At 41.4% G+C, this 25,494-nt stretch overlaps 1 protein-coding gene across 1 annotated transcript in view; it reads right to left on the bottom strand.

The window, feature by feature from the left end:
• LOC108695294 (polycomb group RING finger protein 3) overlaps window positions 1–10,728 on the bottom strand; it is a 35,669-nt gene extending 24,941 nt beyond the window's left edge. Inside the window, exon 1 of the mRNA XM_041562780.1 lies at window positions 10,323–10,728. The gene's annotated coding sequence lies outside the window, so the exon portion shown is untranslated. The remainder of the gene's footprint in view (window positions 1–10,322) is intronic.
• Window positions 10,729–25,494: the final 14,766 nt, after the last annotated feature.

Genomic DNA, 25,494 nt, shown 5'->3' with positions numbered 1-25,494 from the left:
CTGCGCTAAAGAACATGCGGCGGTTAAAATAAAGATTAGTTATATCTTCGTTTGGATCTATTTAAAAAATGTGGATTATTCGGATAAAATGGAGTTTCTGGGAGACGGCCTATCTGTAATTCGGAGTTTTCTGGATAATGGGTTTCCAGGATAACAGATCCCATAACTGTACTCATGGCCACCATTAGAAAATACGGGGCCCCGTACAACAAAATTTTAGGGGCCCCCTGGGCACCGCCCAAAATAAAATAGTGGTCAGGGCCTCCCAACAAGTTAAAAAAAAAAAAAATTGGAGCAAGAGCTCCCCCCCATAAAAGTTTTTTTAAAAACCATTGGTTGTCAGGGCCCTCTATACATAAAAATTTTTTTTTAGACAGGCCCTTTCTGCCCAATCAGCTGTTTCTAGCGCTGCCAGGACAAGTTTTGGTGATTGTCCTGTTCCAGGACACGCAGCTTTTTCTTAGGCTGAGGCAGATGGTTTTTGAGTTACTTAGCTATTTATTAAGCAACTCTCCAGTTTGCAATTTCAGCAATTTGGTTGCTAGGGTCCAAATTACTCTATGACCCATGCATTGATTTGAATAAGATACTGGAATATGAATAGAAAAGGGCCTGAATAATAAGACGAGTAATAAAAAGTAGTAATAACAATACATTTGTACCCTCACAGAGTATTTGAAAAGAGTCAGTAGAAGGCAGCAAATAATTAAAAAAACTATAAAAAAAAATGGAGACCAATTGAAAAGTTGCTCAGAATTAGCCATTCTATAACATACAAAAATGTAACTTAAAGGAGAATTCAACCCATTTGTAAAAAACCGAGTACCCCCCACCCCAGGTAGACCTCCCTCCCCCAAGGCTAACTTCCCCCCCACCCCCCGGGAAATGCCTCATACTTTATACTTACCCCTCGGTGCAGATTCTGCCAGTGGAGTTCCACACATACATCTTTCTGGTCCTTGGTAAGCTGACTGGGAGATCGGTATTTCTGGGCATGCACATTTGGAGCAGTTTGCTGGTTTGTGACAACTGCGCATGCTCTGAATTACACAGAAATTGCTGATCTCCCAGTCAGCTTACCGAGCACCCGGAAGATGGATGCGTGGAACTCCGCTGTCAGAATCTGCGCTGAGGGGTAAGTATAAAGTATGGGGCATTTCCCCGTGGGGGCAGTTAGCCTGGGGGGGGAGGAGGGTGGGAGGTCTACCTGAGGTGGGGGGTACTCGGTTTTTTACAAATGGGTTGAATTCTCCTTTAAAGGTGAATCACACCTTAACATAACATGTAGAGAGAAACTTTTGAGAGAGGTAGGGTTTTCTTCTTTATGTTGGGTAGACAATACTTTACAATTGATCCCGACTAATACAACATTATTCCTTACTGGAGAAAAAAATAAATCTTATTGGGATTATTTAATGTTGAAATTATACTTTAGTAGAAAAGTATGGAGATCCAAAGTATGGAAAGATCCTTTATCCAGAATACCCCAGGCACTGAGCATTCTAGATAACAGGTCCCATAACCATATTAACAAAGACAGTAAGTCTAGGTAATCGACACTAACCAGATATATGTGGACAGGCATAAATTAATTGATTGATATTTAGGGTGGCTGCAAAACTCCTGGCCTCTGCTTTCTGCCTTTCCAACAACTAAAGTTAGTATGTTTGAACAAGCATATATATTCCTACCAAGACAAATTTATTAAAAAAATAACTTTCACTGTATACTGAATTACTGAGCAGACCATATCTCAGCCTATTTGTGCAGGCCAGGAAACAGCCCTCGCGCACATCTTCTCTCTCCTGTGTCTGCACCTGGCTGCCAATATTACAACTAAAAAAAAAATACACTTATATAATTGTAATTGGAATATAATTGTATATGGTATAGTGAATTATTTGCAGTGCAAACAGTGTAGTTTACAAATAAAAACTACATTATAAAAATCATGACAGAATCCCTTTAAAGGCTTTGTGCACTTGGGGTGCCAAATGTTAGGCACCCCCAAGTGATTGTATTTACTTACCTGAAACCCTGGGCAGTGCTCCTATCAGCAGAAAACTGCACCAGCCCCGAGTTATTCCAGCAAGAACCACTAAGTGATCCTCTTCTTGCTTCTTCTTTCTTTAAATTTCCCGAGGCAAACGTATGCACAGTTGAACGAAATAGCCAACTTTTTAGTTAAAGTTTGGCTTTTCGTTCTACTGTGCATGCGCAGCAGCGTGAAGAAAGAGGAAGACGGAAGAGGACTGCTCCATGGTGCTCAGTGGTAGAGATATATAGTGAATAAAGTACCCCCTTTTGTAAAATATAAGGATATTATAAGTTACCGAGGAGTTTCATGACCATATAAAAACACGAGGCCGAAGGCCGAGTGTTTTTATACAGGTCATGGAACTCCGAGGTAACTTCTAATATCCTCATATTTTACAACTGGGGGTACTTTATTTATTATAATACACAAATTTCAGTGAGTCATGTGACAGAAATGACATCAGAACTCACTGTTTATAACTGATGACATCAGAACTCACCGTTTATAACTGATGACATCAGAACTCACCGTTTATAAGGATATAATTTACAAGATATTCATAGCTTTTGTGTATTATATATATATATATATATATATATATATATATATATATATATATATATATATATATATATATATATATATATATATATATATATATATATATATATATATATATATATATATATACTGGGGTTTTAGTTAAGTAAATACAATCACCATTTGGCAACATTGGAACATTGTCCCCAACACACAAAGACCAACACACAAATCCAATAGATCTGAAGTCAACCAAATGACCATCTTACTAGGGGACCCAGCTGCACTAAGCAATCAGTGACCATAACCATCCTATTCCAAACAGATATTTCATTTGGCAAAGATTTCATTTGGGCCCACACATTAGCCCAGTGTAACCAGCATAAGGTACACATAGCATCTGTGATGTGTTTGCCTTGCACTTGTCATGAGATGTAGTTATATGAGGTCACTGCACAGCAACAAACAAGTGAATGGAGCACATTAGACAAAATAGGGCAGGACCCCCATGCACAATTTTCATGCATTCATCATAGATATGTGTTCGTTGCCATGGGTACAGCCCAGCTGTGTAAAATGTGATCAGTTCACTTACGTGTTAACGGTAGCGATACTACTTTATTAAACATTATTACAATATTATGAAAAACATAAGCCATTTTATACATTTAACAGGTTGTTTTATTACATTTCAGCTAAAACATTCACTACTTTTGAGTAACCCAGTCCTATTTAGGACATAACCGAATTATAATTCTTTCTCATGTTGGGTTTGTGTAGGAGTTTTGCCACTATTTGTAATTAAGTTTGCCCACATGCAATAAACCATAGCAACCAATAAAGTATCTCCTTTTAAACAGGGGACGAATAGCCGCTAGCTCCTTGGTTGATGCGGAGTTACAGAACATGGACAAACTTAGTGGCTTTTATTACATAACCACAGCTCCTTAGTTTGTTTTCATTATATAATTTACATTAACTAAAATCAATGCCTACAATACAGTATCAGAGTTTCTGTATCATTTGTTGGTAAATTTCAATGGCTTGATGCCTCCACCTACAGTATGTGCACTAACCACAATTATACTATTCAGCAGTGTGTTGCTTGATTAAAAACAAACAAAAAAAATGCAGCATTCTCATTGATTGATAAGATCTAAATTTGAATGTAGTTTATATATATATATATATATATATATATATATATATATATATATATATATATATATATATATATATATATATATATATATATATATATATAGTAAATTTTTAAAAACGATTTACTTTTTCACCTTGTACTTTATCCAAACTAAGATGTAATTAAGCCTCTTGGAAGCAAAACCAGCCTATTGGGTTTATTTAATGTTTACATGATTTTTAGTAGTAGACTTAAGGCATGAAGATCCAAATTAAGGAAAGATTAGTTATCTGGAAAACCTCAGGTCCTAAGCATTCTGGATAACAGGTCCCATACCTTTATATCTTTTAACAACCTTAACACAAAACAACTAGGGATGCACCAAATCCAAGATTCGGTTCGGGATTCTGCCTTTTTCAACAGGATTCAGATTGATCCTTGTGTCTGGACTAACCAAATTCGAATCTGCATATGTAAATTAGGGGCAGGAAATGGAAATCGCAACTTTTTGGGACAAAACACGGAAGTAAAAATTTCTTCCCACTTTTTCCTTGCAATATGCAAATTAGGATTCAGATTCGTTTGGTATTCGGCCAAATCTTTCACGAACGATTCATGGATGGATGCTTGTTCGGCTTCACCAAGTTCTGGTGAGGACCCCAGTCAGCCTGTCAGATCTTTGATAAATATATGACTATATTTGTCTGATTCAATCATCTAGACCCTACATCAACAATTGGGTGACATGGACTGACAATCTGCTTTAAGATGCCAGTCCCGATGTATTAGGCCCAATATGAATCTTAGTCTGGACCTGGATGTTGCAAAAAAATATATACCGTAAACAGAAGTGAAAGAAATAAACATTTGCCTTTCAATAATGAAAACCTATCTTTAGACATCCTACAACACAGGCGAGAATTCTTAATGTGAACTTCATGTTTTTTTAATATGTATATATCTTTAAGAGCAATTTTACTCATCAACAAACCAAGGTGGCTGAAAGTAGTTTGAGGTATTCCTCCCATGAAGGTGTTTTGATTTCAATGTTTCTTTTATACCATGTGGTTTATTCAAACCAGAATTACATCAAAAAAGTTGGTGGAGCCTGTCTACTGAGAACATGAGAACATAATACATCACACTTCCTTACCAAAACTCACAATATACTGTGCATGTGCTGTTTTAGGCAGACATGAAGAATGTATTTCCCTATGGGCAGGACAGAAGTACAAGACTAACATATCTATCAAAAATACACTATGGCATGTCCTTTAAAGGGGTTGTTCACCTTTGGGTAACTTTTAGTATTATGCAGAGAGTGATAGTGAGAGTGAGACAATTTGCAATTGGTTTTAATTTTTTGTTATTTGTGTTTTTTGCGATCTTTAGCTTTTTATTCTGCAGCTCTGCAGTTTGCTAAGGTCCAAATTGCTACGGTCCAAATTACCCTAGCAACCACTGATTTGAATAAGAGGCTGGAATATGAATAGGTGAGGGCCTGGATCGAAAGATGACTAATAAAAAGTAGCAATAACAATAAATGTGTAACCTTGCAGAGCATTTGTTCTTAGATCGGGTCAGTGACCCCCATTTGAAAGCTGGAAAGATCTGGAAGAAGAAGGCAGATAATTCAAAAACTATAAAAAATAAATAATGAAGACCAATTGAAAAATTGATTACAATGGGCCATTCTATAACCTACTAAAAGTTAACTTGAAGGTGAACCACCCCTTTAATACAGGGCATGATATTTATATCTGGCACATTCAGTTCTGCTTCATGGCAGGGAATGCATCAGCTGAAATGATTCAAATTGAAAGCTGTCAATTGTAAGACGCAGACCTGTAATAACATGTATTGAGTAAAAAAAGATATTTCTTTATGAAATCAAAAAGTTGTTAGATAGAACTTCAGCTGTGCATAGCCATTTGGTGCATTCAAACATATTCCGCAATCCAGCTGAATTTAAAGCAGAACTAAATGTGGAAAATGCAGAAATGCCATATATTATATTCAGAACTTATTAAACCCGTCTAACGGTTCAGCTTCTCTATAGTTGTAATGATTAGGCCTTCACAGGAGTTTCCCATCTTGGATTTTGTTAGGAGAGTCTGTGACACTCACATGCTCAGTTAGGGGTTGTCACAAATCATCAAGCAGAAAATTAGGGTTTGCCTGTAATATAATATAAATTGTATTCTATGTGTACTGTATATTTGGAGTAAGTCCATAAGCTCAGTAAGTGACAGCAGCACAGAGCATGTGCAGTGAATCAGCAGAAAAGAAGATGGGGACCTAATGGGGCATATTTGGAGGCACAGATCTTTACTGCTAAAGGGTTGTAGTTGCCTTGGGCTGGTATATTTATTTAGTTAAGCTTTAGTTCTCCTTTAACAAGCAGGTTGGCCTGCCTTAAATTTATTGCTAAACCATACAAAGTTATTGACAATCCCTTGCTCTAGAACACTATTAAAAAAATGCAATGGCATATAGTAAATATTAATAGGTTATAAATGATAAAAAGGGAAGAAAAAAGATGGATATTAAGAAAATTTTGCCATGTATACAGATGGCCAAACTGCATAGATCCTGAGACCTGTTCAGTAGCAGAGATTCAAAGTCCCCCTTCTTTCCATAAAATCTGTGTACAATCCATTATGAAAAGCAGACTTTTGGTCCCAGAATCATTACAATGTGAGCCTAAGGGATATTGGAAGAGACGTTGTCAGGATATCATGGTTTCCTTTTAGGGCCAGAGCGTGGGTTGCCACCTTTTCTGGGGAAAAAATACCAGCCTTCCTATATATTTATCTTTTTTCCCTATTAATAACATTGGGATCAGCTATCATTTTTACTGGCCATGCCAGTAAAACACTGGCCAGGTGGAAACCCTAGCCAGGGCACACGCTGCTATTTTGGGAGATTAGTCGCCCAGCAACAAAACGCTCCTTCATTAGGCAACTAATCTCTCCGAACTGCCAGCTATAATCTAGCTAGGAGATTAGTCGCCCGAAGAAGCGATTTGTCACTGGGCGACTAATCTCCCGAAATCGCAGTGTGTGCCCTTACCCTTATTCTGCAGAATCAGGTATGTCTGTGGGAAAAGATACATTACATTTTGGCAAATCAGATCGTGTTTATGCACATGCACATACAGGTATGGGATCCGTTATCTGGAAACCTGTTATCCTGATGCTCTGAATTATGGGAAGGTCACCTCCCATAGACTCTATTTTAATGATTTCCATTTTAAGGAAAAAGTACCTTATGCTTGATCCAAACTAAGATATAATTGACTGGAGGCAAAGTAATCCTATTTGGTGTATTTAACATTTCAATGGTTTTTTTTCATAGACTCGATTCTCTTCCCTGCCTTCCTTATAGGAGAAAGCCAGGGAGAAGAAGCAGAGCAGAGCATGATGGATCGTCGCCCTGACGCCTTTTCTGAAGAGGAATGAAAGTGGAGTTTCGGTAAGTTATTTCTAAATAAAGACTTTGCGATTTTAAAGTTTAATATGTGTTGGTAGTTTTTTTTTAGTATACAAATTTTTTTAAAAATTGCTTTTTGATGTTACTGGTCCTTTAACTGTGAGATACTTCTATTTTTATAATTTGAAGACTTTCTCACCATTAGGAAAGTGAAGAACTTGAGAGTTTTCAGGCATACCCAATATAACTCAAGGTAAGGTGACAGGTAAATTTAGAATATTTCTGCAACCTTGCAAATACATTCTGAATACCTGCCTGTATGCCATATTTGTTAAAAAGAACTCATTGCCATACATGAGGCCAATTTCCTTTCAACAACTTTTTCTCCATATCAATCACCAAAACAAATGGAGCTGAGGAGTTTTTTTTCCAATGCTGGGGTCAAATACATTGGGAACTAGGATATAAGTGGGTCAACAATCATGAGGTATAAAGGAGCATATGGGACAAATAGGTGACTATACATGCTCATATTTTGAACATATTGCCTACATATTTTCTGTAAAGAAAACTTGGCTAGGCTTGCCACATTGATAAAAATAAACCTATTTGTAGCCAACTGCATTTAGCTGCTACAAATCTCCACATAAAAAAAGGACAGACGTGAAATGGACAATGAGGGAGAGGTAGAGAAAAGCAACAACTGTGAAGAAATACAGAAGACATATTTAGGAACATGAATACAGAAGCAGTGGTTACAATAAACAGGCAAACAGAATAACAAAACACTATGTGCCAAGCTGTGGAAATACATGGTGTGGAGAAGGGTCTGGGAACTGAAACCGGGGAGAAAGCACTCTGAGAATTGACAGAGCAGAGAAAGAGAAAGCAGCCCAAAAGTCCTGCTGGGGAAAGGGAGAAAGTGTGCCAAGAACTGTCAAAGGGGACAGCGAGAAAGTGCCTCATAAAGTCACTCTGGAGACAGGGAAAAAGCAGCCTCAGAAGTCTTGATGAGAATAGGAAGAAAGCTCTCCAAGAACTGTCACAAGGGACAGGGATAATGCAACCCAAAGATCAAATCTTGGACAGGGAGAAAGCACCCAGAAAAGTGACTCAGGGGAAAGGGAAAAAGCATTTCAAGAACGGTCAAAGGGGACAGTGACTTGGGGGACAGGAAAATGACTTGGGGGACAGTGAGAAAGCATTTCAAGAATGAGCACAGGGGACAGAGGGAAAGCAGAAAAGTGACGGGGGGGGAGAACGAGAAGTGACTCTGGGAACAGTGTGAAAGAGAACAGATAAGTGACTTGGGGGGGGGAGAAAGCAGAGAAGTGACTTGGGGGAGAGAAAGAAAACAGAGAAGTGACTTGGGGGGGGAGAAAGCAAAAAGAGAATGACCCCAGGGGGAACAGGAAGAAGGCTTTCAAGAACTGTGACAGAGATAAAACAGTCTGAGACTTAGGGGATACAGAGAAAGCAGACACATAATGACTTGGGGGGGACAGAGAGAAAGTAGCCAGTGAAATGACACAGGAGACAGAGGAGACAGAAGTGTCTTGGATGGACAGGGAGAAAGCGAACAGAGAATGTGTCTTGGATGGACAGGGAGAGAGCAGCCCGAGAGGTGTCTTGGTGAACAGGGAGAAAGCAGCCTTGGACGCGGGGGGGGGGGGGAGCTCACAAGTGTCCGGGGACGCAGGGGTGGGGAGGGTAGCGCACAAGTGGCCAGGGACGCAGGGGGAGAGCGCACGAGTGGGACAAGTGGGATGTGCTCTCCCCCCGGGATGCTCGGGACACGGGGGGGGGGGGGGAGGAAAGAGAACAAGTGGCCCGGGACATGGGGGGAGATCAAACAAGTGGCCCGGGACCCCGGGGAGAGCGAACAAGTGGCTCGGGACATGGGGGAGAGCTAACAGTGCCTAAGCATAAAAAAAGAAATTGAAATTTGCCCAGAAAGGAAAACTGTCAAGGACATGGCACATTGTTGTAAGAAAGGAAGAGGTAATGTTACAGGGATAAGGCCCAGAAAATATTAAAGGGTAGGAAAAAAGCAGTTGGTGAAATTAAAAAAAGATGAAAAGGAGCCCAGAAAATAACACTGAGAGGAAAAGCAGCCCAGGAGCTGGCATAGGGGTGAGGAATACAGACCACCTGGAAATAGATACAAGGAAGAGAGCAATGGAACAGGAATTAATTAGGTCAGGAAAAAGGAGAAATGGCACAGGAACAAGAGAAGTGATAAGTTGTTCTGGTTGTAACACAAATAATGAGACAGAGCAACTTGGAAACTGGCACAAGCAAGTGAGAATGTAGCCATATAACTGGTACAGTAGAGAGAGAATACAGGACAAGAAAGTGGTTGAGGGGATGTCAAAAAGAAATAGAGAAATTGGCACTTAAACAAAAGGGAAGCTAAATGACCCAAGGCCTCACACAGAGTTCAAAGTAGTGATTCATTTTAACCAGAATGCAAGTAAAGGGGTGAAGTGGGGATCTGGATGGAGAGGTGATAAGCAAACTGAAGGAAAGGCAAGTTCTCCATATGGTTAGATATACAGACTATGGTTTATGTATTTATGGACAGGGATTTCTAATGTGGGTAAAATATGTGTTTGAAAAAAGGGGGAGAGGGGAAACAAAACAAGAGGTCTGTAGGGCCCATATGAATGCACAGAAGGAAGGTGACAGGATAGAACAGATATATTGGCTTAACTAGAAATAACATGATTATGTGACTGTCACTGAGGTGGAAGTGTAGATGGGGCAGTTTATTTCCAAAGCTGAGACAGACATTAGGAAGGGAGTAAACAAATATAAAAGGCAAGAAGAGCAGCAGAGCTGAATGGGTGGGGGTGGAGGGGACAGAGAAAACCCTGGAGGCCAGAAACCAGGGGGTCTTTCTCTCTGAAGCAGCAGAGGAATGAAGAGGAGGACATGGGGATGTACATGGAATTAGACAGCATGAATACACTGTATAGGAAACCAAGTGGCTGTAGCAATGTGAGAGATGGGAATGCTCCTCGTGTTAGAATGCAGTAAAATAAATAAATAAGACTATGGGGGGTGGGGAGACAAGTCCCTGTATAAAGCCTACAGCCCCTCTGCCAATGGATGTTCACCCCAGCTCCCCCTTCACTCTCACACTTCGCAGAGGGATAGAAAGCCACTGACCTGCTGCAATGTTTATGGTGTTGCCGTCGCTGCTGCTGTAGTTGTGTCCCCGGAGATAAAGGCGCTGCTGTTTGCTGTAGGGGGTTTACTCCACCGGGCACAGCACAGGCACACAAGGCAGGAGGAGAAGCCTTGCTGTGTGTGTGCAACTAGGAGACACGAACGGGTGGGAGGGGGGCAATCTGCGGGTACAACAACCCTTCAGACAGGAGGAAGGGAATAAGGGGGTCTCCGCAGCTCTCTGTGAGACCCCCCAATTCAGAAATAGGAGAAATATGAGGAATAAAAAAATTTCCGGCTGGAGTTTAAAACAAAGAGGCGGAAATAGCCGATGTTTGCCGAGGAGATCCGAGGGGGAGGGGGAGGACAGAAGGGCTGGGAGGAGGGGAGTACGGAAAGCATTTTAGGACATCCTCTGGAGTACTCACACTCCTGCTGTGCTCTCCTAAGGAAGAAGAATTTAGACTCGCCTTCTATTGTACTCACTTATCCAAAGAGGCTGCAGCCACATCTCAGTGCAGCCCACATATCATGTTCCAAGCTCCCCCCTCGTGTCTCATTTCTCGGTCCTCCTTCCTCAGCCCTCAGTGCTGAAGCTCTCTTTCCTCAGCCCACCCTCCTCTGCTCTCAACCTGACTTAGGTCTGAGCACTGAGGGCTGAGGAGGGAGATGTGACTGCAGCCTCTTTGGATAAGTGAGTACAGTACAAGGAGAGTGTGTTCTGAGGATGTCCTAAAATGCAACAGTACTGACACTCTTACTCACTGGCAGTCTCTTCCCTTTCACTCTCTCCACTGAGCGGGTCTCTTCCCTCTCACACACACATGCTCAGGCTGTCTCTGTTGTCCATGAGTGTCTCATAACATCTCCAAGTTTCCTCTCACTTTGACAGTCACTGACTCCCAGCCAGGCCCGGACTGGCCATTTGTGAATTCGGGCAAATGCCCGTTGGGCCGCTGTCTTTGATATGTAAATGGGCCGCACGGGCCTCTCTACACAGCCTGCTGTCACAATATTGTTTCCCGGCTGAGAAGGAGCATGCGGGAGCGCTGAAGGCATGCAGCACGGATGAGCTCCCCACCGAAGCGCTGAGCCAGAGGGAGATGAGTCGGGACGGAGATGAGCTCTCTGATACAGAAGGTGGCCTGGCAGCGGAGGGGTCGATCTGGGCCCGTTGGCGGAGAGCTTGGGACAGCTGCGGAAAATGAGCAGGGTGCGAGCAGAAGATGTGGGTCTGGGAGCAAACCAAGTTCCGCGGCTTTGAATTGCCTGCAAGCGGCAGGGGCAACAGGCAAGGAGCCCTTCTATACCTCTCACTTTCATCCCTCCGCTGCTCTCCTACCAGTGCGGCTCTGTGCGCCGGGCAGCGATGCGCTCCGTGGGAGAGTTTGGGGATAACAGCCCGCGCTGCCTGCTGGCTCGGCACAGGGAGAACCTAAATCAGATCAGCCCTTTGGATGGGCCCGCTGCCTTCCTGGACATCGTGGCACCCCCCTACGACTCGGCAAATGGCAGGTATTGTCATTGCAATCAGCTGCTGTTTCTACCACCGCCCCTCCCGGGGAAAGTGATGGGCCTGCCACCGCCGGCCAACTCTGCCAGGGGAGGCCGTTTGTCTTTGGCCAAACAGACCAACAGTTTTCCCTGAGGGGATCCCACCAATCTCCTATACAGATCTCCTATCCATAGGGTCTCACAGACCTCAGCTATGCAAATGGACATTACAGCCAGACCCCCAGTAGAGCCGCCATGAGTTTAATTTGTGTGGCCCCTACAAGGCATATACCGTGTCTCACTGCACAGACCCCTCTACTATAAACAGGCTAGGGTTTTGGCCCTCTCTGGCATTTATAGGGGTTCCGAAGCCTCATCAGAAGGGGCCTAGGTCATCCCACTGCACATAATTCATCTGCAGGCTCTGATTGCCCCTCTTCCACTTTAGGAGTATGGGTAAAGGGTTGGCCAATCACCAGTCCATACAGACTCCACATGTTCAACTGATGGTCAGTTTGTTTGCTACAGAAAACACAGCAGTTGGCCCTTACAGGACCTGAAATTATCAATCTTATGGGCGCATGTTCATTTGTAATTCAATAACTCATATGCCTGCACTGGGGTGATCTTCATACCTTAAGTCTACTAGAAAATCATATAAACATTAAATAAACCCAATAATCTGATTTTGCCCCCAATAAATACTAATTATATCTTAGTTTGGTTCATGTATAAGCTATTGTTTTATTATTACAGAGAAAAAGGAAATAAATTAACATATGGATTATTTGATTATAATGGAGTCTATGGGAGATGGCCTTTCCATAATTTGGAGCTTTCTGGATAATGGGTTTCCAGATAAACAATCCCATACCTGAAGTGGGCTGCTTTGATTTTATTTGCCAGGGCTGCTTTTTTCTCCCAGTCCGGCCCTGCTCCCAGCTCTGTCTCTGCCTGCTCTCATTCAAACACCACACCAACACTTTCTTCGTCCATTCACTGACTCTTCTCTTTCAGAACTGACACAAATGAGTGTGACTAATGTACAGACCCAGTAACCATCCAAGCTTTACCTCAGTCACTTATTTGCTGCTTTTCCCTCACATTATCTACTGTATTACTCCTGAAGGTGCTTCTACATAGGCAGATATTGGGCACCAATTTGGTCTTTCATCGCTGAATTAGCAGCCAGTTGCCAGGAATCAAAACAAACACATGTAATCAATACCTGAAACCAGGCTGCTTCAAAAGCAGATTATACCAGGCTGAAAGTCCTGTCCTGCAGTCCATGATCAGAAGCGTTTACTTGGGAATCCAGAAGATTCAGTGGTAGTCTTTAGACCTGAACATTTAAGTTAGCCTGATTTGGCACATGTCTTTAGCCATAGAAGAAAAGGATCCCATTCACTCACTGGCTCCTGGAATTACTCAGCTTTTTAAACTTACACACTGACTCTCCCTGACATACAGTTTGTCTCACTTTCTCACTATGTTATAAAATATTATGGCACTATTATTGTTTGGATGCACACATGCTGGACAAAACAGTCTCAAACATCCATAATGGGAGCAGTTCACCTGATGATCATACATGTGTATCAATATGACCATTATGCATATGGGTTTACGCAAAAGCATGATTTTGGTAAATGTTGTTTGTAATCAGCTGACGTTATATACCCCATTTATCTTTATGCTATACCCATGATTATCAAATCAACAGAGAAGTGCTGTTGATGTGCTGGGGCTGCCTGGTAAACACATCTGAATTCTGGTGCAAAAAAAGTCCCAGCTCTTTTCAACCTATTAGTAATAGATGGCATCTCTTTCATTATTCTGACAGAAACACTCAAGCTCTGTCTTCTAAACTTTTTCCAATAATATAGGTCTAAGAAATTCCAGAATTCATTGTATCCAACCTTATATGTCGGAGTTATAAGCACCTGGAAAATAGCAGTGCCTAAATTAATCACCTGAAAGGACCTGTCTTCATGTAATATCAAAATAACATTAAATCCAGATTCAACCTTTTGCCAAGCTCATTTGACATCCAGGTCAGAGGAAGGCAGACACTAGAGAAAAAACCTTGAATACAGTTTTTATAAACATTTTACATAAAACTGACATTTTGAGAGAGCCTTGAAATTAAAAGCTGCCTCAAGATGGTATCTGTGTAAGGATGACCTTGGAATGTTGCAACTGCACAGAAACAAACTTGCACCTATTCAACTACACATTAATGCTGTTTCCAGTGCTATACATAAGTTAGCACAAAGGTTTTCTAGTTGGTCCCATAACATAGGGCCACAGAACAACATGGAGTGGACCACCAGTTAGGTATCACAAATGTAAGAAATGAAAGAAATCCTTCCTACATCTTGTCGCAAAAATGAATTATGTCCAGCAGTCCCATCCTTTCAGCATGCATATATATATATATATATATATATATATCCTGGTTCACAGACTTTTTCTACAGTCATTCTCTTTCCCAGTCTTGAGCAGTGGGGTTATCTATCATTGAAAGTCTGTAAATATGTTACTCAGAGTGATATCACACAGCAGCCTGAATCAATGTGTTATTATTAGTGTTTGTGGTGGAATAGCTTCTTGTCGTGGTGCTAACTGACCACTCTAGGTTGCTATGTGACATCTCTAGGCTTATTTTCAAGTGTTGTGTTTGCAGAAGTTTCAACTGTTGTCCAGTTGATAAATGTCCCTCAGTTATCAATGCCCTCAGCTTCTAACTCTCTTTTACACTAAGTCTACATATTCCTCTAACACCCTACATATTGGTATGCTGTATTTCACTACAACCATCGCTCTGACAAGCCATCAATCTGTTGCTAAAGGGTCACCATCCTTTCATAATATCCCCTTTTAAAACATATTTCACTTCATTTTTATGGTTAAGTAGACCAGGCCCTAGTGGGCCCCACCAATATGTATCTGTGCTATGTGGTTACAAGGGTCCATTTAACATAGCAACCAGGTAAAGACAGATTGAAAGATGACTAGGAGGTGATTAATAAAAATATAGCTTCTGGATTAATATGATTTTGTTTGTCAGGTTCAGTAACAAAAATGCCTATAAACTCTTCAGCAAAAGATGCTATACAAGGGGGATGATTTATGAACTTTAATATCTTTTTTACATGCATTTAAAAAATGACAGGACTCTTCGACATTTAATACAAGAATAAAGCACGAAAAACTAATTTAAAACGACACCATCTTAAAGTTGGTGAGGTCATGTAGATTTCAGTGGGAGCTGTCATTTCCAGATTACAAAATATTTTTTTTTTGTGGTTTTAGAGGATTTGAAGATTTTTTTCTCTTGTAATTTCATGAAAAATCTTGAGTAAACAACCAATTTGCAGTATTCGTTCCACAATTTTTTACACTCCACCTGTGCCATCATGGGCAACAGTTCTCAGCTTCCTAGTGCTAGTAAATTTGTTGGAATTTTTCAACATCTGGACTGCTCTCCACACATTCCCCTATTCTCTTCGCCATTTAATTGTATAGCCAGGGCATGGGAATGGACATTCTGGTGCACAAACAAGATTCTGAGATGATGCAATGCTTGCCTTAATAACAGTGTCCACAAAATGGCTGCTGCTTGCTTGCTTTAATTATAAATTCCCAGACTGAAGGAAACAAGATTCAAATAATTTATATAGGTTCTCCTGCTATTGGTCTGGCCAGGGTTTTTGTAGTGATGCATGGTATCCTGCATCACATGTCCCTCACCTGTCTACTACATACTGTATTTCACCATGCAACATTAATTTCTTACTCCTTTTACGTGCATCCAGAACACCCTCTGACTGGACCCTGACGGGACTCCTGTCTGTCTCTCCCTGCTGATAGCTCAGGAGCTTGGACCCATACAGAGATATGTTTTGGCATTATCTCCTATATGGTTCAGAAGGCCAATAATGGTGAGATATGCAGTAATTATCTTGAGTTAGAATCAGAATGGGTCTTCTAAGGTTTACCTAAGGACATGACATCCAAAAACCAGTTTCATAATAAAAGAGCGCCAAACGCCTGTGGTGAAAATAAAGAGAATGGTTATAGAAATTGTTCTAGGCTGGAGCCAAGAGCCCAGTCCATCCTCTGGTATTTTATACATGATCCTGGGACATTTTAGTTCATATGTGATCTGCATCATAGATGCTCCGTTAATATCAGTCCTAAAAGCAGACATTTTGAGTAAACATGTGCCAGTTTGAAGCTCATGCTCATGTGTCAGGACTGTCCCAACAAGTTTGTGATAGTGTAGATTTATGATATTTATGGAACTATAAGGGATGACTAAAATACATACAGGAAATATTTTCCTATATTGTTTTCAATCCACAAATGATTGCCAGAACATATGCCTACATCAAGCTGGAACCCACCTTATTCAAGTTCCACTGGAACATATGCCCATTTTATGCTAGGAAAACTTAGGCTAGGAAAACCTATAGGCAGTGGGGATCAATGTGGGAGGTCATGATCGGGTCTGGATCAAAGGAGAGGCCAGAATCAGGTCTGGATCAAGGGAGGGAGGGCAGCGTGGCGTGATGGGGTGATCAGGATTAGGTCTGGTTTAAAGGAAGGGCAGCAGGGGAGCAATGGAAGAAGCCAGGATCGGATCTGGTTCCAGGGAGGGCAGCAGGGGAGTGAAGTGGGGGCCGGATTGGGTCTGGGGTTTTGGGGCCCACCAGGTTTTTTCCTGGTGTCCCACTGGTCCAGTCTGACCCTGCAGGTCTAAATCAATCACGAAATTAGAGTGCTCACCCCTCCAGTATCCGCTTTCGCAGTGCCAGGTGCTGAACTGTGAGACCCACTCCTGTCCTTGGGCCAAAATATCATTCAAGGAAAAAAACAGCAGCACACCGGATCCAATTGAAGTAATGTGCAAAATTCAAACTTTTATTAAGCCCATATGCAAAGCCTTTGCATATGGGCTTAATAAAAGTTTGAATTTTGCACATTACTTCAATTGGATCCGGTGTGCTGCTGTTTTTTTCCTTGAATGACCCTGCAGGTCTTTGATTTCTTTATAGTAGACTGTTCAAAATGAATGGCTGATCGATTACTATCAACAACTCTACTTTAGCATTTATGTTTGTAGAACAGCCCCATTGTGTGTAATGATTTTGGTCACATAGTGATTATTAAGTACCTGCCATGGGTATCCACATTTAGGGGTAAGGATATTCTTTTGCCATATTTATACATATATTGTTTTTTTTATATGAACACATTTCTTAAAATTAACATTAAGAACCTGTAGTAAGTTTATAAAAGGCTTACATTTTATGGTCAGCGCCCCTTCAAATAATGAACCATCCCAATGTTTATTCTACTGCTCAGAGCAGCAGTCCAGTTGAGCTCCAGCCCTTCCCTCTGTGTGAAGCTGCCTGCTCTTCAACTGTGTGAGGAATGAGAGAATCTCCTACAGCTTCTTTCCCAGGGCAGATGAGTGTGAAACTGTTCTGTTAAGCATAGTGTGAATGACAGTGTATATGTGTGTGTTTGTGTCAAATTAACTGTTTCTATTTAATGTGGGTTTGTAAAGGGCAACCCCCACACTCACCTCCCTGTCTCTAATAATCCACTGCCTCACTGCCTGAATAGACATAAATATCTATAATATTGTAATATATAGTGTTGCACCTTATCCCCCTCTCCTGTTTCTGTCCTGTATCCCCTTCATTGTTTCTTTTTGGATGACTCATATTTTAACCCTTCAGCCACTCTGCGAACAATGGAGCTTTCCCCTAGACTGAAATAGAATGTATAAACATAAATTCAATACTACTTTTGTTGTGCACAACCTCTTCCTGCTGTTGTTACTCTACTTTATGTACAGTAGAACCCCTATTTTAATTTTTCAGGGACCAGAAAAAATGGTGTAAAGTCAGGGAAATGTATTATGCATTATATATTGGTGGGACCAAAGAAACTAAACTTTATCTTGCTTTTTTCCTATGTGTTATGTCCACATTTTTCACCCAATTTTTTTTTCAGGCCGCCCAACAATATAATAATCACTGTGCTTGTGATTGCTCTACCTTTAAAAAATATACCAGTTTCTTCAACCTACACACTAGGTAGTTGTGTGGTTATGCATGTGCCAAAAGAATAATAATTATCTAATAGACAAGTGGATGCAAAGCAACAATATATTTATATCAAAGGATATATGTCCCAAGGCTTGAATGCAGTAAAAAAATATAAGTTTATTTGTACTCACATATTAAAAAACAAATACATACTGACCCCACTTGGTTCACCTGCGAGTGGATGCAAAGCACCATATTTTGAGGAGTATTTCTTGTTTCTGTGCTACTAGGATATTGTTAGGTGTAAAATTATTTAAAAAAATGAAAAGCTTTGCATTTACAGACATTTCATGCCTGGTTACACCCCAGACACACCCTGTGCCTCACATTTCCCAGGGGTATAAATATAGGTCACTGCCTTAAAAGTTGATAAAGAATTTGCAGGTTTATTACTAAGGGGGTTATTTATCAAAGGTTGAATTTTAGAGCTAGCTTTTTTAAACCTTGAATGAACTGGTGAATAGTGTCTAATTTAAGAAAAAACTTGAATGGAAAAAACTAGGTTCAGTGAATTTGAGGCGTACAACCCACAAACTTGAATTAGAGTTTTCCACGGGAAAAAATTGCTCAAATTAATTGAGTTTTCAAGTGAAACCCACCAAAAAAACTCAAATATCATGAAGGCTATTAGCATCTGCGCTGGCACGTACTTTCGCGCATGCGCGCTGGCGCGTACTTGAGCGCATACTCGCTGGCTCGTACTTGAGCACACACTTAGCCGGCGCCGTGGCCGGCCAGGTTGCCTAGGGCACTCTGGCCACTGACTTCTACATAACCTTGACAGGTTTTAGATGGTGTATTTTTGGATTCAAGCTATTTCCAGGGTCGGGTATAATAAATCTCGGACAAGATTTTTTTTGTTTTTTTAAACTGCATTCTAACGGGCAAATTCACTAAGTGCCGAAAATGTGCTAGCGACGGCTTCGCAGCACTTCACCACACTTCGCCAGACATAAATTTCGCCAGGGCTGCGCAAATTCACGTAGATCTGAAGTTGCGCACAGGTTACCGAACACTTGCGAAGTTGCGCTTGCGATAATACGATAAGCAGTTCAAAGTTACGCTAGCGATGCCTAATTAGCATATGGCGTGCAGTTAGAGTACACTGGAAGTGTATGCTGTAGCAACTACATTACACTACACAAGGCCAGGGAAACTTAATAAAATTAAATAGATGCCTTATATTGCCATACACATGTGCCCACTGTATAGTTTAGGTGCCAAATGTAAGGGGGAAGGAGGGTACCCCCAAACAAATTTTTTCGATCTTTTTCAGCCTATTACCCTGTAAAAAGTAAAAAAACGCCAGCGTTTTTTGGAAGTTAGAAAAATTTTCAACTATTTTTCAAGAAACTCCTATCTACTCTATTGCACTTCACCTGGTCTTAGCTGACGAAGTCAAGTCTGGCGCAAGAGTTAACGTTCACAAGTTAGTGAATTAGCGTAGTTATGTCCCTTCGCCAGAGCGCAACTTTGCCTGGCGTTAGGGTGCGAAGTAGCGCTAGAGCAGGGGTGTCCAAACTTTTTGCAATGAGGGCCAGATTTGGTGAGATGAAAATGTGTGGGGGCCGACCATTCAACCTGATATCCATTCCGAGGTCACTAGCTTGAGATCAGGATCATTCACTCCTGAAGATGGATGCATACACGGCGTTTAGGAAGTGGAGAAGTGGAGTCTGTTTGGACTTATTCTCCACGCCTCATTTAAACAAGAAATCACGTAGCCGTAGCAGTAATATTTGGGAACATGGTTAGTGAAATGATCTGCCACTTGGTCTATACTGCTGCCTGTGTGCTGAAGGTGTTAACAATAGACACATACTGGAACGTAGTGACGAACCGCTCTCGCATACGTCTTTAGTTTACTGTACTGGCACGTCAGTATGTCTATTGCACCTTCAGCCCTAAAGAAGTATGCGAGAGCGGCGCGTCACTACGTGCCAGTACGTGTTTATTGCTACGCGATTCCTGATTACACTGTGCTGGTGGGCCACAATATTATTAATTTCATGATGGAGGCTGAGGGCCGGTGTAAATTTGAAAATAGGCCTCAATTGGCCCCCAGGCCTGACTTTGGACATGCCTGCGCTAGAGTATGTCTACTTCGCTAGCGAATTTACGCCAGCACCCGTTAGTAAATCGGCGAAGTGGCAAAATGACGTTAGGCTGGCGAATTTTCTCTAGCGTTAGCCACTTCTCCCCTTTAGTAAATTTGCCCCTAAGTAAGTTAGTTAGGTTAGTAAGCAGGGCATACCTACAGAGGAAGCAGACCCTGTATTTGCAGGGGGTCTCAGGTGTGTAGAGAACCCAGTGAGACCCTGAGTAATGATCAATTTAAATATATTGTAGTAGAGACAGTCAACTTACCAATATTTTGGGACCCTAAATTGAATTTGCTGTGGGCAACACTAATATTTATTTACACAACTTTTAGTAAGTTAACCTGAAGCCAGTGCCGGGCCAAATCATGTACGTGCCCTAGGCAGAGTGTGCTTGTTTGCGCCGCTCCCCAGTGCTTGAGTGTGTGTCAGCTCCCGTGTTGACGCACAGTGTGGGGGGGGGGGAGGTTAGAAGGCTAGAAGAGCCTTAGGGTATTGCAAAGAGGCAGAAGGTCACACAGGAGCTGCAAACTAGGAGGTAGATGGCCAGAAGAGATACGTGCCTGGCATCCTGTACCATTGAACCCTAGGCACGTGCCTCTTTTGCCTACCCCTACATCCGGCCCTGCCTGAAGCACATTTGTCACCCCATAAGCACAGGAAACTGCCTGCCTTCTATCACAGATAACTAGTACAGCAGTTAGAACCTTTAGTTGATATAATGCTGCAAAAGTTTTTAAAAAAGTGCCCTCCACCGTACTTAAAATGTCATGGAAGTGTCCCTTCAGCTGTATATATCTGAATCACTGCAAAGTGCTATATGTAGGTAGGTACTATGTGTAGGTACTATATAAAATAAAAGATAATAAATATTCAAAGGTTGCCAACTTAAATGCATTGAGCCGTGAAAAAATGAGCCTGGCCAAGAGGTGCTGGCATCTGCACTTATGCCAACCTGTTCATCACCACCCACTTTAGCTTGGATCCCACACTTTGTCCTCCACCTGGCTCCCACCACTTGCCTTCCCTTTCTCTGTACTGCCCATCATATCTGGCTATAGCAGTTATAAAAGATAGCAGAGGCTTAATGGGTCCTAGCAACCCCCCATCCCAAGTTGTGTCCTGGACACATGCCTCTTCTGCCTACCACTAGTTTCAACCCTGCTGCAAAATAAACCATGTTTGTCAAATAAGCAAACAGAAGCAGCTTGAAGCAGTACACTAAATGGAAGGGACATCTTGTCATGGCTAGAGTCTGCCCTCTAGTGTACAACTAGCTCATATTTAATATATTACTGCATTTTAAAACTGTACAAGCTATACTTGTACCCAGTTAGTGGATTGGGAAATAAAGTCCAGAACCCCTACATTTTTGGGGCATGTTAAACAACAGTAGATGATTTGCCCTAGTGGAGCAATCCATGGAAACCAAAAAACATTTTTATTTTCAGTATTCTTCCTGTGGATGTCTGAACTAATCACTTATTGAACGGCACACACAGCGAGCATAGGGCAGGTTGCATAGGACCAGTTGGAGAGCATTGTTCTACAGCATTTAAACCCCAACAGGGTCCTGTGTGCCACAGCCCCAAGATCAACATAATAACCATAACCCAAATACCTTGGTGCAATGAAATTTAAGGTGTGAACATCTATAGTAATAAGTCAAATCAACTGGACTTGCTGTATTTTTTTTTCTCTTGAATTAAAGAGTGACACTTAAAGGAACAGTAACATAAAAAAATGTAATTGTTTTAAAGTAATAAAAATATAATGTAGTGTTGCCCTGCACTGGTAAAACTGCCTTGTTTGCTTCAGAAATACTACTATAGTTTATATAAATAAGCTGCTGTGTAGCAATGGGGGCAGACATTCAAAGGAGAAAAGGCTCAGGTTACACAGCAGATAAGCTCTGTAGAACATAATGGTGTTATCTGTTATTCATTATTTAACCCTTTTTTCAAATTCTGCCATTGCTACACAGCAGCTTGTTCATATAATCTATAATAGTGTTTCTAATGCAAACATCTGTTTTACCAGTGCAGTGCAATAGTGCAGTGCAGCGGGATGGCACTCGGGCGGTTTCCGCCCAAAGTTTCCTTGTAAAGTTTCCATTCTAGCTGGCGGGAGGCAGTTCGGGGAGATTAGTCACCCCGAAGAAGAGGAGATTTGTCGCCAGGCGACTAATCTCCCCGAATCTCAGCGTGTACCCTGACCCTAAAACATTGTAACAGGGGTCAGGTCTCTCTTCCTGTCTTTTAATCAGATAGCTTGCAACATTGTTAGAAGAGTCAGAGCCAGGAATGCAGAAAAAGTAAACAAATGATATTGCATTTAATGGCAATTCATTTTACAAATGACTCTTGTATATTAAAAAGTTGCTTAGAATGACATTTTCTCTTCTATTTGTTATGATTTTTTTTTAACAGTAAAATACTACCTAGAAATAATGGTTAATTTATTCGCCAGCCATGGATTCGCGGCGAAATTCCGAATTTCACCACGCGCAAATTTTTTTGCGATGGAAACATTTAAAGTGAAAACACGCCCATAAAAAAAAATGCCCATTTACTTTGATACATTTGGAGAAAAAAGTTGCTATAAGAAAAAAACGCCCATTGACTTTAATGCATTATGACAAAAAAGTCTCCATGAGAAAGAAAGCCCATTGACTTTAATGCGTTAGGATAAAAAAGTCGCCGTAAGAAAAAATGGCCATTGACTTTGATTCATTTGGAGCGTGAAAAATTTTCGGAAGCGTAAAAATTTCATGCATAAAAAAACGCCCATTGACTTTAATGTGTTTCACCAAATATAGCAGTTTTGCAAATTGTTTGTAGTTTTGCACATTTTTCACCGAATCGAAATGGGACAGATTTGCTCATCACTAATTATGGTAACTAAGCGGCATAAATCCATATTGGTGGCAAACCAAACGAAATATTTGTTAGTAGATAATATATGGTGATCCAAAATATGGAAATATTCCTTGTCTGGAAAACTCTCAGGTCCCAAGCATATTGTATAATAGATCCCACACATGCACTAGAAATATCATGATGTAGCTGAAAACCTTCATAGACATCCGGATTGAGCTCTTCTGCCTGCTCTCCCCGCTCCGACCTTACAATGCAGTCTTCCGAGTTAAATTTTTATAGATGCGCACCTGCCCCCGCCCCTTTTGTGATGTCATCTGTAGGGCGGGTCGGCGCGGGTCTATAAAAGGAACCAGGAAGTCGGGCGCGGACGGGTGCTGGTGGAGGGAGGGCAGTTGTAGGGCGGGTGTGAATAGAGAAAAACCCGACCCACACATCACTAATTCCTGGTACATTTCAGTAAACCTCCCTCTATCAGTGAAAGGCAGAGCTGGGCCTAATGAGAATGCAAGCCAGCTGTTCTTCCACCCTACCCCCCAGGTAGTGATGGGCGAATAAATTTGCCAGGCATGGATTTGCTGCAAATCTCGGCATTTTGCCGACAGCGAATAAATTTGCGAAACCGTGGTGAAAATTCGCCAGGGAAAAAGCAGTTGCTACCAAAAAAAAAAATTTATCACAAATTCGCTACCCCCAGGCAATGTTCCCTCTAATTGGGAACTAATAATGATTAGTTCTTCAGCTTCAAAATGCTGCTATAACCCTTTCTCCAAGCACAGTCGGACTTGTTGCGGATTCATCAGTGGCTGACTGTAAACTCTTGGGATCAGCAGCTGCATCAGCTAACCCCACTCAGTGCTGTCAGCATCCCCAGTCCTTAATGGCTGTGAGTGCGACACAAGTGCTTACAGTGATGATTTTATATCTGTCATTTAAAAATGCAGCAGGTCTGACAATCAAGAAGACATGTAGGTATATATGCAAAGGTTAACAAATGCACCACAATACTATGCACAACTGATCTCACACATGCATATTTCTAAAACCTTAGTGCATGTGCCCGAGCACAAAGCTTAGAAGGAACGAACATTGCCCCAAGGTGACAATCTGGGTGGAGGGGACATAACTCTTCAGAACTCTTTTAAACTCCATCAGATTAGAAGGGCTGGAACTAAGGGTTGACAGAATAGGTATATGCCTAGTAGTGCTGTGCTGGTTGACAAATTCTCAACCCGCACCTGAACCTAACCTGACTCTTCAGGACCTGCACCCGATCTGGCCCACGTTTCTACATTGACCTGTGCCCGACATCACTGATGCCATGGAGGGGCAGGGTGGGACAGTGAGCTTCTATAAAAAGATGCAAATGGATGCAGAAGTGGAGCACTGTTAGGTCGTGGACGAGAACGGCAGCAAGGGTAGCAGGAAGAGCTCAGGATTCAGCCTTGTGGGCTTCAGACAGCCCATGCAACACTAGTCCCTAGCTCCCCCCACATACCTCCCAACTGTTCCTTTTTCAGCAGGACAGTCCCAATTTTCTCTGCACTGAACAGCTAAAAAAATATACAAAGTTTCTAACTTTATTGGCTTTTGGCAGAGAGCCCAGAACAGCCACGTTCAGATATGATACTTTTGTAACAATTTTGAGATAAGTAAAGTAATTGTAACCTTCCTTCAGCAAAACTGTAATAACTGGAAAAAAAAAACAGAAATATGTTCAAACTTTCATAACCTGCCAAAATTTGTAAAATTAACATGGTAATTAGGGGGTGTGGCCACAAAATGGGCGTGGTCAAAATTTGTCACTCTACGCTTGGCAAATTTTTTGTCACTTTTTTTTTATTTACAAAATGTTGAGAGGTATGCCCCCACCATTTCACCCTGGACACGTGCTTCTGCTTCTCTACCCCTTATTCTGGCCCTGAGGCACCTAGTGGCATAATTACCATACCATGCCACCCATGAGGAGTGCCCAGCATACACAGTTCTCTTCTTCCTCCCTGCTGGCTCAATGTTTATTTGTGGTGGGTGGTGAAACATTAATCAGCAGAAAGGTATAGGGATAACTGATTGACAAGCATTAGACCCGGGGCCTCCCTGTCCCCTGTGATGAAAAGTTTGATTTTTTAAAATGGCCACTGATTTTCTAAGGTATATAAAAAGCACTAATAACTGACACAGAACTGTTGGATATGCCTTGATTATAGCAGAATTTTGAGTGCCTTCTCAATTATACAAGAGCCACGCCACAAAAACATAACTTAAGCTTTTTGAAAAGTAAACATAATTTCAAGCAACTTTGCAATATACATGAATTAAAAAATATGCAGACTCTACATGATTTTTAATGGTTTCTGACAGTTCCCTAAGCCTAGCCCCCTGCTCTTCTGCTGATATTTCTGTTCTATGTATAGAATTCATGTGATTTAGTTGTATAGTCACATTTACTTTACAGTGCTACGCAATATGTCGGCGCTTTATAAATACATGTTAATAATAATAATAACAATAAATACTTTGCTGAGCTGGCTGACTACTGTTACTTTGTAACACAATTCCCTGCACATGTGATTTCAATAAG

The sequence above is a fragment of the Xenopus laevis genome, chromosome 1L, assembly GCF_017654675.1.
Source record: "Xenopus laevis strain J_2021 chromosome 1L, Xenopus_laevis_v10.1, whole genome shotgun sequence".
Classification (NCBI taxonomy): Eukaryota; Metazoa; Chordata; class Amphibia; order Anura; family Pipidae; genus Xenopus; species Xenopus laevis.
The sequence above is the reverse complement of the archived record's forward strand: the minus strand, read 5'-3'. Positions and strand labels throughout refer to the sequence as shown.